Raw genomic sequence first — 16,183 nt, 5'->3', positions numbered from 1 at the left:
TTGCTTTTGGCTTACCTCACTCAACATGATTTCTTGTAGGTTGATTGATTTCCCTGCTAATGCAATTATTTTGTCCTTTCTAATGACTGGAAAATATTCCGTTGTGTATAGTTACCACAGTTTTTGGATCCATTCATCTCTGGTGGGACATATGGGTTGTTTTCATATCCTGGCTACTGTGAACAGTGCTGTGATAAACATGGAGGTGCATGTGTCCTTGAATATTGGTACCTGTTGTTCAGGATAGATGCCTAGAAGTGGTATGAGTGGGCCATAAGGAGCGTCAATATTTAGCTTTCTGAGGACTCACCAGACTGCTTTCCAAAGTGGTTGTGTAAGTGTACATTCACACACACACACACACACACACACACACACACACAAACACACACACACAGAATGTTTTCTTGATCCATTCTTCTACTGAGGGGCATCGGGGTTGGTTCCATATCTTAGCTATGGCAAATAATGATACAATAAACATTGCTGTGGTGGTTGTTTTTGTATGGACTTGTTTGTGATCATTTGGATGAATGCCCAAAAGTGGGATTGCTGTGGAATAGGGGAGCTCTATGTGGAGTCTTTTGAGGAACCTCCAAACTGCTTTCCAAAATGGATGAACAAGTGTACACTCACACCAAGAATGCAATAGGCTTCCCTTCTGGCCACATCCCTTCCAGCATCTGTTGTTTTAAAAATATGGAACGATTCACTAAGTTGCATGTCATCCTTGTGCAGGGACCATGCTAATCTCTGTATGTTCCAATTTTAGTGTATGTGCAGCCAAATTGAGCACAGAACATTTTTTTATATGTAAAGTGTAATTGATTTTCTTAAACTAGACAATTCAACACAAATAAGTTAAAAAGAATTGTGAAATTTTAGAACCATGTATTTCTTACATAAGCACACATTTAAGAATAAAGTCAAGATTGACATGCCAAAAACAAAATAATTCCAGATATTTGTTGTTCATGAGATGTGTAGGAAGAAGAATTCAATTATTCTACACAAGGCACCTGTCATAATGATCATTGCAGCAAATGTTAAGGTTTGTTAAAAGTTTTAATGTTTTAAATATGTTTCATTTTGGGATTTGCTTATATATGGCAAAATCAAGACTGTTCGCAGGTCATAAAATTTTTCGATAAAGTATGTAATTTTTCTGGTAGCATGTACTAGTAAGTATGTACATTTCATAGTTTATAGAAACTTTACTAATGATAAGTTGCAAAGACTGTGTAAAGAAGAAGAGTGAAGAGGTAAAATTTTAAGTACACAGTTTCTGTTAAAACTTTAGGGCTCCCTTACGTTATATGTTTGTGATGAACAAATAATGATATAAGCCACATACAAATGGTGAGATGAACTATAAATAGTAATCTTAGTGGGTAAATTTAAAGGCTACTCATAGCTTTAACCAGATTTAAATGTACAAGACTATGAGAAAATAGTAAAATCAACTGTGTACACTTCAAATACTGAAAACCCTGGTAATTGTTTTCTTTTTTATTTTAGTAATCATTAATATTTAATTATTGTTTTCTTTATTTATAGCATTTTTTCCTTGTTGTAATATAATACAAATTTTTGTGAGTAGTGATTGAGAGGTACTTTGAGAATATTATTGGGATGGCCATACCATATTTCATAGGTGCATGTGAATGTACAAAGAGCAAAACTAAAAACAAAATATTGATTAAAAATTTTATCAAGTAGAGTCTGAATCAGGAGTGTTGATAAATGTCCACACCTAAATCTTAACCCTAAGCTGAAGTAGTGTTATTACAGAATTGAGGCTACAAAATTGTTTTGTTTTGTTATGTTTTGTTTTTTTTTGCTTTGGTTTTGTTGGTTGTGGGGCTTGAACTCTGGGTCTTGGGTACTGTCCCTCAGCTCTTCAGCTCAAGGCTAGCGCTATCACTTGATCCACAACACCACTTTCACATTTTTCTGCTTATGTCGTGCTGAGGCATGAAATCCAGGACCTCATGCATGCAAGGCAAGCACTCTACCACTGAGCCACCTTCACAGCACATGAGAAACTGTGATTTAAAAAATCATCTGAACAATATTTGCTTTCTGCTTTGGGTTATATAATGAAATATGTGAACACATTTTTATATTTTTGTGAATTTTCATACTTCTAAATTTATACTAACTACAGCCAATTTATCCTTTTCAAAGTCAAGAAATATTTCTGAGAGTTTGCTTCTGTGAAGAATGTCTTTGCATTTATAATTTCTTCTGAGTCATTTTTATTTTTTATCAAAATCATTTTATATTTTATGTTGATGAGTTATCATACATCAAATACCTTCAAATATATATGTAGAGTCTCAAGATAGCAGTATGAATAGTCTCATAAACCTCTTGTTTATCTGTTACGCACTATAAGTATTATGATATTTTTCTCTCTCTTTCACTCTCTCTAATTTCTGCTCTTTCTCTTTCATGCTCCTTGTCTGCTACTTAGAATTTCTTCTGGTCTACTATTATCCTTCAGGGTCCACTGGTTTTGTGGGAACATGATAAGGACCATCAGTTACCCTTGCATTCTTTAAGAGTTATAACAGTGACGTGAAATTATTCTTTGCCATTCTAAATGGCAAAACAACAGATCTAGGAATTCCTTTTCACTTTTAGTACTATTATAAATTTTATCTCATACGAACAATTGATACTGATAAGATACTTTTAGCCTGGGTCCTAAAAATTCTTTTTCTTTTACAAACAACATTTTTCTTTTATTATCAGTAAGTAACAAAAACAACGCTATCCTATGGAAAGTAGGCTGAAGTTGTTCACAGGGATGAAAAACAAGGTAATGGGGGAAGTGAGTACAAAGGATACACCTCATATAGCACAGATACTTAGAGCAGTTTATCATGTACACTTTGTGATAAGGACAATGCGCTGGGAATTCTAGATTAAATCAACAAACACCTGATATATATGAACATATATTTATGTTTGTATATTTATTTATATATGCATATATGTGTATATCGGCCCATATATGTAAACATGAATGTTACTATACACACAAATACACACATACGTACACACATGTACACATGCAGAAATGGAAAAAGACACATATATAGCAAACATAAGTTTTACTAGTTGTTCAATATGCCTTAGACAGACTGCTTGGAAATAAATGTGTTGAAGATGTATTTGTCTCTAAGAGTTCTTTTACCACTCCTCTTATCTCTTCCAACTTGTAGGTATAGAGATATTCGACTTGAAAAATGCAGTACAAGTGATAGCAAGTCACTCAGAAATCTCAATAAGTATAGGTCATATGATGTCTCCCTGCTCCCCATGGAATCCTTGCTCTTGTAGACACTCTCAACAGCCAAATTAGTAGGACAATATCCTTGTTAAGAATAAAGTTATAAGGCTTTAAATGGCATCGTTCCTTGGGCTCTTTTCCAACAGCCAACATCAATTCTTAAGCAGATGAGTGACTCCTCAGAAGACTGGAGTGCAGGTCAAAATTTAACCAAACCATATGAAATGTCTAAAGTGAGAAATGCTGACTGAGGTTGTGCCGATGTCCTGGCAACGAAAATAAGAAAAAAGAAAGTTTTTTATGTATTAAAATTTGAGAATAATTTGTAACCTGTCAATAAATGTGTAGAACACAATTATACCAGCTCACAAAATATGATGTGCATTTCATTTATGTGCTTTTGGACTTGGAAAGTGTTTTTAAGTGTGTCTACACAAGTAGAATCAGCATGAAACAAGCCAGCATTTCTTCATTTAAGACACAAGGAAAGTATACAGGTTGACCCATTGTAACAATGAGATTTGCAAGATAATATTAGAGGGGGATGTACGGAGGTGTTGGGGATGTGTGAAGGTAAGGAATAGTAGGGGAAAAACAAAGGAGGTTGTAACAATGCTCAATAAAAATGTACTCATTACCTTACTTATGTAACTGTAACCTCTGTGTACAGTTTCTTTACAATAAAATATATATTAAAAACGTACAAGGAAAACTTACTTATAGCAAGTTGTATTTGTAACTCAATATAAGTAAGGTTTTGGTTTTAGGAGCACAGGCATATTAAAATTTTGCAAGCTCAAATTCTCTACATAAACACAGTTTATTATTTTCATTAGAATCTGCCCACAACCTAGTGCAGTGTAATTTCTGTGAAAAATTTTACTACATTCTATGTTTGTAATGGAAAATAAAATATTTTCACTATCAACAGATACAAATTTAGTTTAGATAATTTTTGTCTGCATTTTGTGGATGGAATTGCGAGAGCTAATTTGAAAAGCACAAATTTAATCACCAAGAGCTGTCCTCAAGATGTAACAAAGATCTAATACAGCATCATTGAATGGTATGGGACTCTAAGGAGAAGTACTTGAATTGAAACATTATCAGAAAGTGTAAGTACACAAAGACTATTTAGAAATGCAGCTGCTAGATTTCTCATGGAGAGCTTTTATAACATTTTGTGAAACACAGGTCAGAACCTCATGGAAGTGTAGACAATTTTCCTTCACCTTTCTGTCAATCTTGGTCATTATCAATCATAATATAGCTAATCTAGAATAATCTATAATAAGAAAATGCTTATGAGAAGTGGGGGAAGACGGTGGAGAAGAAGCTGGAGGCTAAACAATCTCTCGCATAGAAAGCTATTTTAGTGTTCCAGTGAACAGTACTAGGCTAGAGTATCACACCCAGTGTGCAATCACAGTACAGAGTTTGGCTAGAGAGGGAAAATCCAGGGAAGGAGACAGATCTGAGCAGTTGCTGTAGCCATGGCTGAGGCAGCTTTGGTGGTGGCCATAGCCAACCCGCCATACCTACAACAGAGAGGGTCCAGGACAAAGGCAGCAGACACATTGGATGAGCAGATTCAACTCAACAACAGCAACAACTGAAAAGGAGCAAATGAATTAAACCATCGTAACAGGCCCATATGAAGCATTGAAAAAGAAAAAGCAGTAAGAGACCTCATGTCTAAGAAAAGCCCAGGACCATATGGATTTACAGCAGAATTCTACAAGGCTTTCAAAACAGAGCTCATACAAATACTCCTACAACTCTTCGATGAAATTGAAAGAGAAATCTCAGGACCAAACTAATTCTATGAAGCCATCAAAACCGTCATCCCAAAACCATGCAAGAACTCATCAAAGAAAGAGAATTATACACCCATTACTTTGATGAACATTGATGCCAAACTTCTCAACAAAATTTTGGCCAAACAATTCAACAATTCATCCAAAACATTACATACCATGATAAAACAGGATTCAGTTCAGGGATCCAAAGATGGTTCAATATACACAAATCAATTAAATAACACCACTTTATGATGAAGTTTCTGGATAAACTAGGAATCCAGGGAACATTCCTCAATAAAATAAAGGCTGTATATGACAAACCTGCTGCCAGCATTATACTTAATTGTCAAAAAGTAAAGACATTTCCTCATAACTCAGGAATGAGACAAGGATGTCCACTCTCTCCACTTCTCTTCAATTTACTATTAGCATGCCTAGCTACAGCAATAAGAAAAGATGAAAACCGAAAAGGGATCCAAACAGGGAAAGATGAAGTAAGACACTCCCTCTTTGCAGATGACATGATCTTGTATTTAAAGAATCCCATGGATTCCACTCCCCAATTACTCATGCTGATTCAAAACTATGGCAATGTATCAGGGTATAAAATTAACCCTCAAAAATCAGTGGCTTTTCTGTATGCCAACAATAAGAAAAGCGTGGCTGCAATCAGAAAAGCAACTCCATTCTTAATAACCCCACATAAAATAGAATAACATCGAATTAACTTAACCAAAGAAGTAAAGGATCTCCATGATGAAAACTTTGAAAACATGAAAAAGGAAATCAAAACAGAACTTAGAAAGTGAAAAGCTCCCTTGATCCTGGATTGGAAGGATTAACATCGTGAAAATGACAATACTTCCCAAGACTATCTACAAATTCAATGCAATACCTATCAATATTTCAATCTCATTCTTCAAGGAAATAGAAGAGGCAATCCAAAAAGTCATATGGAATGATAAAAGGCAGTGAGTAGCATAAGCAATCCTTAACAGAAAGAACAGTGCTGGAGTAATATCAATACCAAATTTCAAACTCTACTACAAAGCCTTAGCAAACAAAACAGCTTGTACTGGCACAAGAACAGACCTCAGGACCAATGGAATAGAATTGAAAACCCAGAAATGAGCCTACAGACCAATAGGTACCTAATCTTTGATAAAGGAGATAAAAAATAGAATGGAAGAAAGACAGCCTATTCAGTAAAAGTGCTGGCAAAATTGGTTAATCACTCATAGAAAACTAAAGCTATATCCTTATATATCATCCTGTACCAAATCAACTCCAAATGTATCAAAGACTTCGGAGTCAAAGCAGACACCCTGAAAACATTACAGGATGGAGTAAGACATACCGTAAATATCCTGTGTAGAGGCGGAAATTTTCTTAATAGAGACCCAGAAGCACAACAAATCAAAGAAATGTTGGGTAAATGGGATTGTATGAAATTGCAGAGCTTCTGCATGGCAAAGGACATAGCTAGCAAGATCAATAGAAAGCCCATTGATTGGGAGAAGATCTTCGCTAACCATACAATATACAAGGGTCTCATATAAAATATATGTGGAACTCAAAACATTAAATCCCCCAACAACATATCCTAAAAGAAACAACTTCCCAATAAATAAGTGGACTAAAGACTTCAAGAGAAACTTCTCTGAAAAGGAAAGAAGGAAGGCCAACAGACACATGAAGAATTGCTCAACCTCCCAAGCCATAAAAGAAAAGCAAATCAAAACAACATTGAGATACCACCTCAAGCCATTTAGAATGGATATAATAGAGAAGTCTAATAACAACAGATCCTTGAGGGGATGTGGCCGGAAGGGAACCTTACTCCATTGTTGGTGGGAGTGAAACTTGTTCAACCACTTTGGAGTAGTATGGAGGTTCCTCAAAAGATTCCACCTAGAACTTCCCTATGACCCACCAATCTACCTTTTGGGCATTTACCCAAATGATCACAAACAAGACCATACTAACGCTACCAACACAAATATATTTATTGCAACATTATTTACCATAGCTAAGATATGGAATCAACCCAGAAGCCCCTCAGTAGATGGATGGATCGAGAAAATGTGGTATTTAACCAAGTCCTAATCTTAGAGAGGGAAATGGTTTGGATAGAATGATAGGAGAGAGATTACAAAAAAAAGAACAAGAAAAAATGGAAAAACCAAAATTTAAATTTAAGTAGTGAAACACTTAAAATTTATGTAAGTTTAAACAAATGATATTGAGAGAAGAAAAGGATAAGATGAGAAGAAGGGATGGATTGAAAGGAGAAATGAAAACTAAAAAATAAAAATTCTTAAAATTAGTTACTTGAAAATTATATACATATAAAGAGATAATACTGCTATTAAAAATTTAACCCTAAGAGGTTGTGAATTGAGTAATAAATTTCTGGATTAAATGTGTACACAATGGGGTATAAGGTCTAATAATCAACGACAGGTATATATCTGGGAATGAGCCAAACAGCAATTTTGTCACGCAAAAAAAGAAAAAGAAAAAAATGAAAAGAATACGTAAAAAGGACCAAAAATTCAGAGGAGATAAAAAACGCATGTGCACACACACACACACACACACACACACACACACACACACATACACACACACGTATACACCTACAATAAACATTATGGGAGGAAAATAAGATTAATAGAAAGCAATTTTTAAAATTAAAATTTTTTTAAATGGTTCAAATAAGAGTTCTTTGATTGCAACAATGAGATGTACAATTCACTATGTAGAAAAACCAAATTAACAACTTTGGTGGGGGGTGGGGGAGGAGCCGGTGTGGGAAGGGGAGAAGTATGGGAAGGGGTGGGAAGGGGAAACAACAAGGAGGCAAAAACGCTTGATAAGAAATATACTCGTTATCTTGCCCATGTAATTGTAACACCTCTGTACTGTATTCTCACAATAAAAAAATAAAATTGAATTTAAAAAAGAGTTCTTTGATTTTTTTTGGGGGGGGGGAATGAGGGTAATGGGATGATTGTGTATCTCCCATGTCCATAACCAGTCTCTTGGTGGAGTCTCTGGTCTGCTTGTGGTGTTTGGTATTCCTGTAGCTTGATTGTTTTCTTAAGTCAGTTTGTTTGAGCAGGCAGAAAAATGCTTTGCCAATCCCATTGTCTTGTGATCCTCCTCCCAGGCTAGTTCAGTCGGAGGTAGATTTGCTTTGAGTATCCCAAAAGAGGGAGATGGGAGTTTCCTTTAGTTTGGAGATGCTGTGATGAGACTAGGTTATGGGTAGAGTTGAGGCCTTTCAGCAATCAGTAGCTTTTCCTTGTTGGGTTAGCTCCTGAGACTCTCAGAGAGCCCAGCTTGGAGCCATTCTCAGGGTTTATGTTTACTGAGTTTTGTTTGTCTAGTCTGCTGTAGGGAGGGGCAGCCTCTGGCTATGTTTACCCAGTGATGAAAGTCACTCTTCAGGGGGCAGATTTTTCTCTGTCAGGGTTGGTTGACTTTCCCCTGGGTGGAGCTGAGCCTGGCAGGTCAGGGCAGATTCCTGTGACCTGCTAAATGACTCTTTTGTTTTCTTCCAAGGCCTGAATTGGAGCTAGTTGCTCAGCTGGGCCTTTGTTAGTATCAAAGACAGAGATCTCCAGTGGTAGGGGACATCCTTCCCTCCTCTGCTTCCTGAGAAGGAATGAGGAGATCAGGGTTCTACTCATGCCAGAGTCTTGTTCCTGGGCAGTTTCTGGTCTGAGATCTGCAGGATGAAGATATCTGCTCCTTGTCAGTTCTTGCTTGTGTTGGGTAGAATCTGCATGCCTGCCACATCTGGCACCTTTGTCCCAGATTCTCTCTGTAGTTATGGCTGCTAAGAGTGTCTCTGCTACCAACTCTGCCACTGCAGCCATAGCTAGCTGCAGTGTTCAGATCTCTTTCCTTGCTTGGATTTTCCCTCTCTGTCCAAACTCTCTGTATTGAGATGATACACTTGGTGTGACTCTGTAGCCTAAGACTGTTCACTGGAATACTAAAATGCTTTCTATGGGAGAGCTTGTTTAGCCTTCAGCTTCTCCTCTCCCATCTTCCCCCAAATCTCATGAATTTTTTATGAGTGTTTTTTTTTTAGGGAAAAATGTCATTGGTGTTTATATTTTGTGTTGGCATAAAATGAGCCTACTATTGTCTTAATTTAATAAAATAAAATTCTCTGGCTGGGCACCGGAGGTTCAGGCTTGTAATCCCAGCTACTCAGGAGGCTGAGATATGAGGATCTCAGTTCAAAGACAGCCCGGGTAGGAAAGTCTGTGAGACTCGTATCTACAATAAGCCACTAGAAAATCAGAAAGGGCACTGTGGCTCAAGCGGTAGAGCACTCACCTTGAGCTGAAGAGTGTAGGACCATTGCCGAGGCAGAGAGTTCAAGCCCTACAACCAACCAATTAAACAAAACAAAACAACAACAACAAAAACAAAAACTCTCTGATTCTATGACAGCATATATTTTGTGGGGAATGGTTAAGACAAGGTTGTCATTCTAAAAAATATATATATATTACCCCCAAAATAAAGGAACAATAGGAAATACATAGCAGGAAACTTATAAATCTTAATGGACTAATAGTCTGTCAGTTTGTTTTAAGTTTTTATCAAAAATGAAAGTAATACTGGATAATATTTTATTAAGACATTTAAATTTCTTTAACCCTGACATTTAAGGTTCAGTTTAAAAAGAAATTCAACAGGTGACAGTGTTTTCTCCTTACTTTTCCAAAGAAATGATTATTTCAACAGTATAGTGTATAGCGCAATATAACCAGAAAGCATTTTTAAGGAAAAAAAATTCCCATTCTTTTTTTGCTTATCTGTATTTAAAGCTGCATACCACATCTTACCCACCCTATTGTCTGTCTTCTCATTTGAAACATTTCAGTAAATGTGTCAGCCTGCAAAGTTTTACAAAATAGCATGCTTTCATTCATTGTGCTTTCCAAAATATATCTCACAAATGCCAACAACAAAACACAACTTGAAACATCTGTGGATTTTTCTATTTATGGTGCAAAGTAATCACTTTCCATAATCCTTAGAACCAGCTCTTCATAAGCATTAAATGCTCTTTCACTTCCATGCTTTAGAACAGCAGCATGTAACAATGGTGTACTTGTAAATTTGTTCACCACATCTGGTTTGTTTACAGCAAGGACTGACTTCATGGAAGATGGTAATAGATGAGTTGTGCAATTATGTAGTTTAAAAGGGCTCTGAGTTGGGGATAAAGAATATCCATTTATGTGGCTAAATATTTAAATTAAATCCTATAATGTATACTCCTTCAATTTTCTGGCTAACATGTTCTACAATCTAGGTATTTTTAAAAGAAATATTGTACGTTGTTTCCTTGGTGACAACGTAATTGGAAGACTTAAAATTTTCCTATACCATGGCCATCTGAAATGAGATGGATGTACTTAGGTTAGCATAAAGAAATTTTGGGACAGCATTAATGTTTGAATCTTGGATGGGATTTGGTTGGAATTGTGACAGGCTTTCATAGTATGAGAAGAAAAAAAAAGACCATACTAATACTTTTATCTGCCACATTGTTTTATTAGTTTATTCAAACACACACATATAAACAGATACACATTATGAAGACCCAGTCAGTCTGCAAGAAAATATTTTAATAGGAATTCCATAAAATATTTAGTCTGCTGAGATCTGATTAGAATTTTAAGAAATATCTAGTGGCTTCCACCCCTGGACAAGTTATTATCATTGGTGAAGATGTTGCCATTGGATTTTAGAATGCCCCAGGAAGACCTATGTGTTTAAGAGAAATGACATTCCAATTCCTCCCAGACTGTGGAGTTCTTCTGGAGATTAAGTTCTTCAGAGTGAAACACATGAGAAAATAGACTCTCATCTTCTTTCTTCTTTTATCTTTTAATCATTCTAGGTAAAAACTTTTCTTTTTGACATACTCCCCTCCTTGATATTGTCTTGGCACTGGCCCCAAAAGCAATAAAACCAGCTGAACATACACTGAAACATTCAATCTTGTAAATCTGAGTAAGCCTTTCTGCTTAAAAAATAGACAATATCACTTATTTTGGTAGGTTATAAAGCTAACCCAAAGTTCTAGTCTTTCTAAAAATGTAGAGTATATTAAAATATGCTTCATTATAAAATATCTAACTCCATGTTGTATATTGTGTTTTTTATTCTGTTGATCCTAGCACTTACAATCAGGACCTAATTGTAAAACTGTTTGCAATAAATAATCACATTACTTTTATGATTCCATAATTTAACTTGTTTTCCTACATATTTATAGAATATTGTAGCTATAGAAAATCAATAAATATTGAATTTTGATATAGGATTACCTATCACTGCAAGTGTTGTCAAAATTCAACTAAACTGAAATGATTGTCATTGATATCTTTCTCAAGATTCCACATGTTTATACTTTCAGCTGACCTTTTACAAAATTCATACCCCAAACATAATTTTTAGTTTGTTCATGCCATCATAGGAACATAAATATATGGCACAAAATGTTAATTAACTTTATCTGCTGTCATTAATGGAGTATACCTAATAGAATTAAGTATATACCCTCAGGGAAATAAGATACTTCCTTCTAAATCCAGACTTGCAGGCAGACAGAGAGACACCCACACACACACACATACACGCACACTCACACACACACACACATACTTACTACTCTGACTCAGGTTAGGTTCCAGACATTGGGTATCAGACAATGATCTATTAATCAAACTTGCTTGTCCAGATATAAAATACATTCATAATTCCACACATACAAAAACACCAGATCATTCAAAATAATGAAAATATAAAACATAACCACCCCGCTATGGGCCATCTACTCGCTGATTTCATTCATTTATGTCGATGCATTTTTCATAACATAATTAAAAGTCTTTTTGTATCTCTCTGATTAGCAGATAATATGTTAACATATGAGAGAAAATGTAGGTAAAATTACTTTTTGCATATGAAATAATGACATTTCTGAGGATAAAACATGCCTGATTTTCAGTTTGGTTGCCAAAATGGAACTATTAGACCTTTTGAATATTTAACTTTAAATCTGAACCTTCTAATTTGACTGGGATTTGAATTGTGTTACTTACAACATTAATGTAACATAAAAGCATTACTAAATAGAAAGAAAATTATAAGTTTATCACACCTTAATCCCTGAATTGACTTTATTATAAAAACAATTACATTTATGTAACATCATAAGCATCCTGAAACAAAATATGAGGTATGGAAACAGAAGACTCCATTTTTTGTTCAGTGTATGTACTCGTTATTTATAGTTTGAGATGATTCTGTCTTCTTTACCTTATGCATGGTATATTCATTCTCATCTTCAGGAAGGTGGGGGTGGGCACAGAGCTTTAGGGAAAGGGTGAAAAAATGAAGCAGTGGAGTTCCTTTAACATTGATGAAAGTGAACTATTTAACATATGGGTGGGGAAAGAAGGGAGGGAATGGGAAAATATGAGGGAACACAAGACATTTCATAAAAGGAAATGTACTCATTATCTGATTCATGTAACTGTAATCCCTCTATAAATCAACTTAATGAAAGAGTAAATTTATTTTAAAAAGGCAAACAAAATATTGTTTCTTAGAATCATACGAGTATGTTTTGTTCACTGGTTTGAGCTGGTTGAGTCTATCTCTGAAAATAGCTAAATTTACATTCATTGGGCAAATTTTTGAGCTACTAGTAGTTAGAAGTCAATTATGATTGGATGTTTTTCTGAGACTCTAATTCATTTATTTCTTTAATCTAATTTGTATGATTTCTATTTACCAGTTTTTGAATTGGCTTGTTCCTGTTTTTCAAGGACCTAGTGGTGCATTATTAGTGCTGATTTAAGATTGTTCTAATTTGTTGATGTACATAGTCAAAGCTATAAATTTTCCTGAGTATTGCCTGTGTTCTTGTGTCCAAGAGGAGGTAGTATTTTGTCTGTTCACTTCTACTGAATTCCATAAAGTTTGGAACTTCCCTCCATATGTCTTCAGTGACTCACTGACGATTTAGCAATGTGTTATTCAGTCTCTGTGAGTTTCAGAATTTTTTGTGATGCCTTTTGATGTTGAGATCTAATTTGGTCTCATTGTGGTCTGACATGATACGAGGAGTAATTTCATTTTTATTTTTGAATTTTCACAGATTTTCTTTGTGATCTAAGATATAATCTATTTTGGAGAACGTTCCATGAGCTGTTAAGTATAGCTTGTCAAACCAGGTATTTGGTTTTGATTTTTTGCTAGATTTTCACCTGGATGGCCTGTCCAGAGGTAAGAATGACGTGTTCAAGCAACCAACAATGCGTTTGGATGTATGCATATTTTTAGGACAAGTAGTATTTGTCTGATGAATTTGAGAGATCTAGGATTCAGGGCATTGATATTTAGCATTGTCATATCCCCCTGACGGAGACTTTCCTTCATCAACATTTAATGTCCTTTTTAGTCTCTTTTTACTTTTATACCAATTTTAATTTAAATCCAATCTTATCTAATTAATATAACTACTCTGGCCTGTTTATGAGGTCCATTTTTAATTTGTAAAGATGATGTACAGAAGGGATCCAATTACATAAGTCAAATGATGAGCGTATTTCTTTTTCAACAGTGTCACCTCTTCCCTCATATTCTCCTAGTTTTTCCCTTTCAACCTCCTTCCCCCATATGTTGTATAGTTCATTTACAAGGTAGTGTCTATTGAGTGGCACTGCTACATTTATTCACCCTTTGTCCCACCATTTCTGTGTTTCCCCTTGCCCTTTACAAACTTGCATATAAGACCAAAGGTGCAGAAATTGAAACAAAAAAAACAGCATTCAAATTAAGATGGAAAAAGCAAAATAATAAAAACCTCTCATTATCAATTCTTGGAGATCAATTTGATGAACATTATTTCATATGATAATATTCATATAGCTATTGAGCCTTTGTGATCCTCTCCAAAGGGCATCCTCCTTTGATCTCACTGTATAAATGTTTAGAATCCCATGTAATTTATCATGTCCTAATGTAATGTTTTCTCTTTTAACATCCAACTCTGTTTTAAGTTGTAGAATTAAAGGCACATTCTAATACAACAAATGAGGGAAATCGGGCAACTTATATTTTTTGAGTCTGATTTTCTTCACTTAATATAGGTTTTTTCCCCATTACAGGATGGAATAGGAGAAACCCTAGGTCTCCTTGGCTCAGGCCGAAATTTTCTGAATAGAGACCCGGAAACACAACAAATCAAAGAAAGGTTGGACAAATGGGATTGCATAAAGTTGCAGAGCTTCTGCAGGGCAAATGACATAGCTAGCAAGATCAATAGAAAGCCCACGGATTGGGAGAAGATCTTTACTAGCCATACAACGGACAAGGGTCTCATATCTAAAATATACTTGGAACTCAAAAAATTAAACCCCCCAACAACAAATCCTCAAAGAAACAACTGCCCAATAAATAAGTGGGCGAAAGACTTAAAGAGAAACTTCTCTGAAGAAGAAAGAAGGATGGCCAATAGACACATGAAGAAATGTTCAACATACCTAGCCATAAAAGAAATGCAAATCAAAACAACATTGAGATATCACCTCACTCCAGTTAGAATGGCAAGAATCAAGAACTCTAACAACAACAGATGCTGGAGGGGATGTGGACATAAAGGAACCTTACTTCATTGTTGGTGGGAATGTAAACTTGTTCAACCACTTTGGAAAGCAGTATGGAGGTTCCTCAAAAGACTTCACATAGAGCTCCCCTATGACCCAGCAATCCCACTTTTGGGCATTTACCCAAATGTTTACAAACAAGACCACACTAAAGCTACCAGCACAACTATGTTTATTGCAGCATTATTTACCATAGCTAAGATATGGAACCAACCGAGATGCCCCTCAGTAGATGAATGGATCAAGAAAAAATGGCATATATACAAAATTGAATTCTATGCCTCCATCAGAAAGAATGACATTGCCCCATTTGTTAGGAAATGGAAAAACTTCGAAAAAATTATATTAAGTGAAGTAAGACAGGCCCAAAGAAACGTAGGTCCCATGGTTTCCCTTATTTGTAATATCTAGTATATGTATGAGTCAAGCGGAAAAGGTCAGATAATGTGATGTCAGGAAAATGAACCCTTAGATGTGTATTTTAATGTTTTTTTCTTTCATGCATGTGTTTCTAACACATTTATAAGATTATCTCTTTGTTGCTTTGTATGTCCCTCCCCCACAGTATAACCCCTGCTTTCACTATATTTGATGTCAGTATAACTTGTGGAGGAGATGGGGAAAAACCAGTTGTTTAAGGATAGAGGTGGACCTGTTGCAACAATGAGAAGTACAAGTTGTCATGTCCAAAATGAGCTTTACAACGTTGGTGCTGGGGGGGGGGGGCGGGGGGGGGGACGGGGGGAGGGAAGGAGAAGGATTGGGATTAGGGGGGGAGGGGGGAGGCTGGGAAGGGATGTGAAGGGTAAACAAAAGAGGAGGCTGCAATGCTTGGTAAGAAATGTACGCATTATCCTGCCCATGTAACTGTAACTCCTCTGTACAGTATGTTCACAAATAAAATTAAATTAAATTTAAAAAAAATAAATAGGTTTTTTCCAAGTATTTCCATTTCCTTATGAATGGTATAATATCATTTTTTCTGGGTGAATAGAGTTGCATCATACTGAAGAGTTTCTTCATGGCAAAGAAAAAAGTTAGCAGGGTATATAGAAAGAGAACAGAATGGAAGAAGATTTTTACTAACTAAGCATTAGACAAGGGTTTACATAACTAACCCATATTTACAGATCAAATAAACCCTCAAATAAACAAGAGCCCAATTAATGTATGGGATAATGACTTAAGGAGAACTTCATAGAAGAAAAGTGACAATGACAAATAGACATATCTCTCTCCATGAAAGAAATGCAAATCCAAACAACACTGAGATTCTTCTCATCCCTGTTACAATGCCATTATGAAAAAATGAACAATCCCAGATACTGATAGGGATGTGGTCCAAAGGAAACTCTATTATATTGGTGGAAATG

The 16,183-nt window shown here is 35.6% G+C and overlaps 1 non-coding gene across 1 annotated transcript; it reads right to left on the bottom strand.

Annotated features, from left to right (window-relative positions):
• Positions 1-693: 693 nt before the first annotated feature.
• Positions 694-796, bottom strand: LOC122119003. The gene has a single exon (XR_006149491.1). It is a non-coding gene; the product is annotated as a U6 spliceosomal RNA (small nuclear RNA).
• Between the last annotated feature and the right edge of the window lie 15,387 nt (positions 797-16,183).

Source organism: Dipodomys spectabilis, unplaced genomic scaffold (genome assembly GCF_019054845.1).
Source record: "Dipodomys spectabilis isolate Male_0828 unplaced genomic scaffold, ASM1905484v1 ptg000159l, whole genome shotgun sequence".
NCBI classification, from domain to species: domain Eukaryota; kingdom Metazoa; phylum Chordata; class Mammalia; order Rodentia; family Heteromyidae; genus Dipodomys; species Dipodomys spectabilis.
The sequence above is the reverse complement of the archived record's forward strand: the minus strand, read 5'-3'. Positions and strand labels throughout refer to the sequence as shown.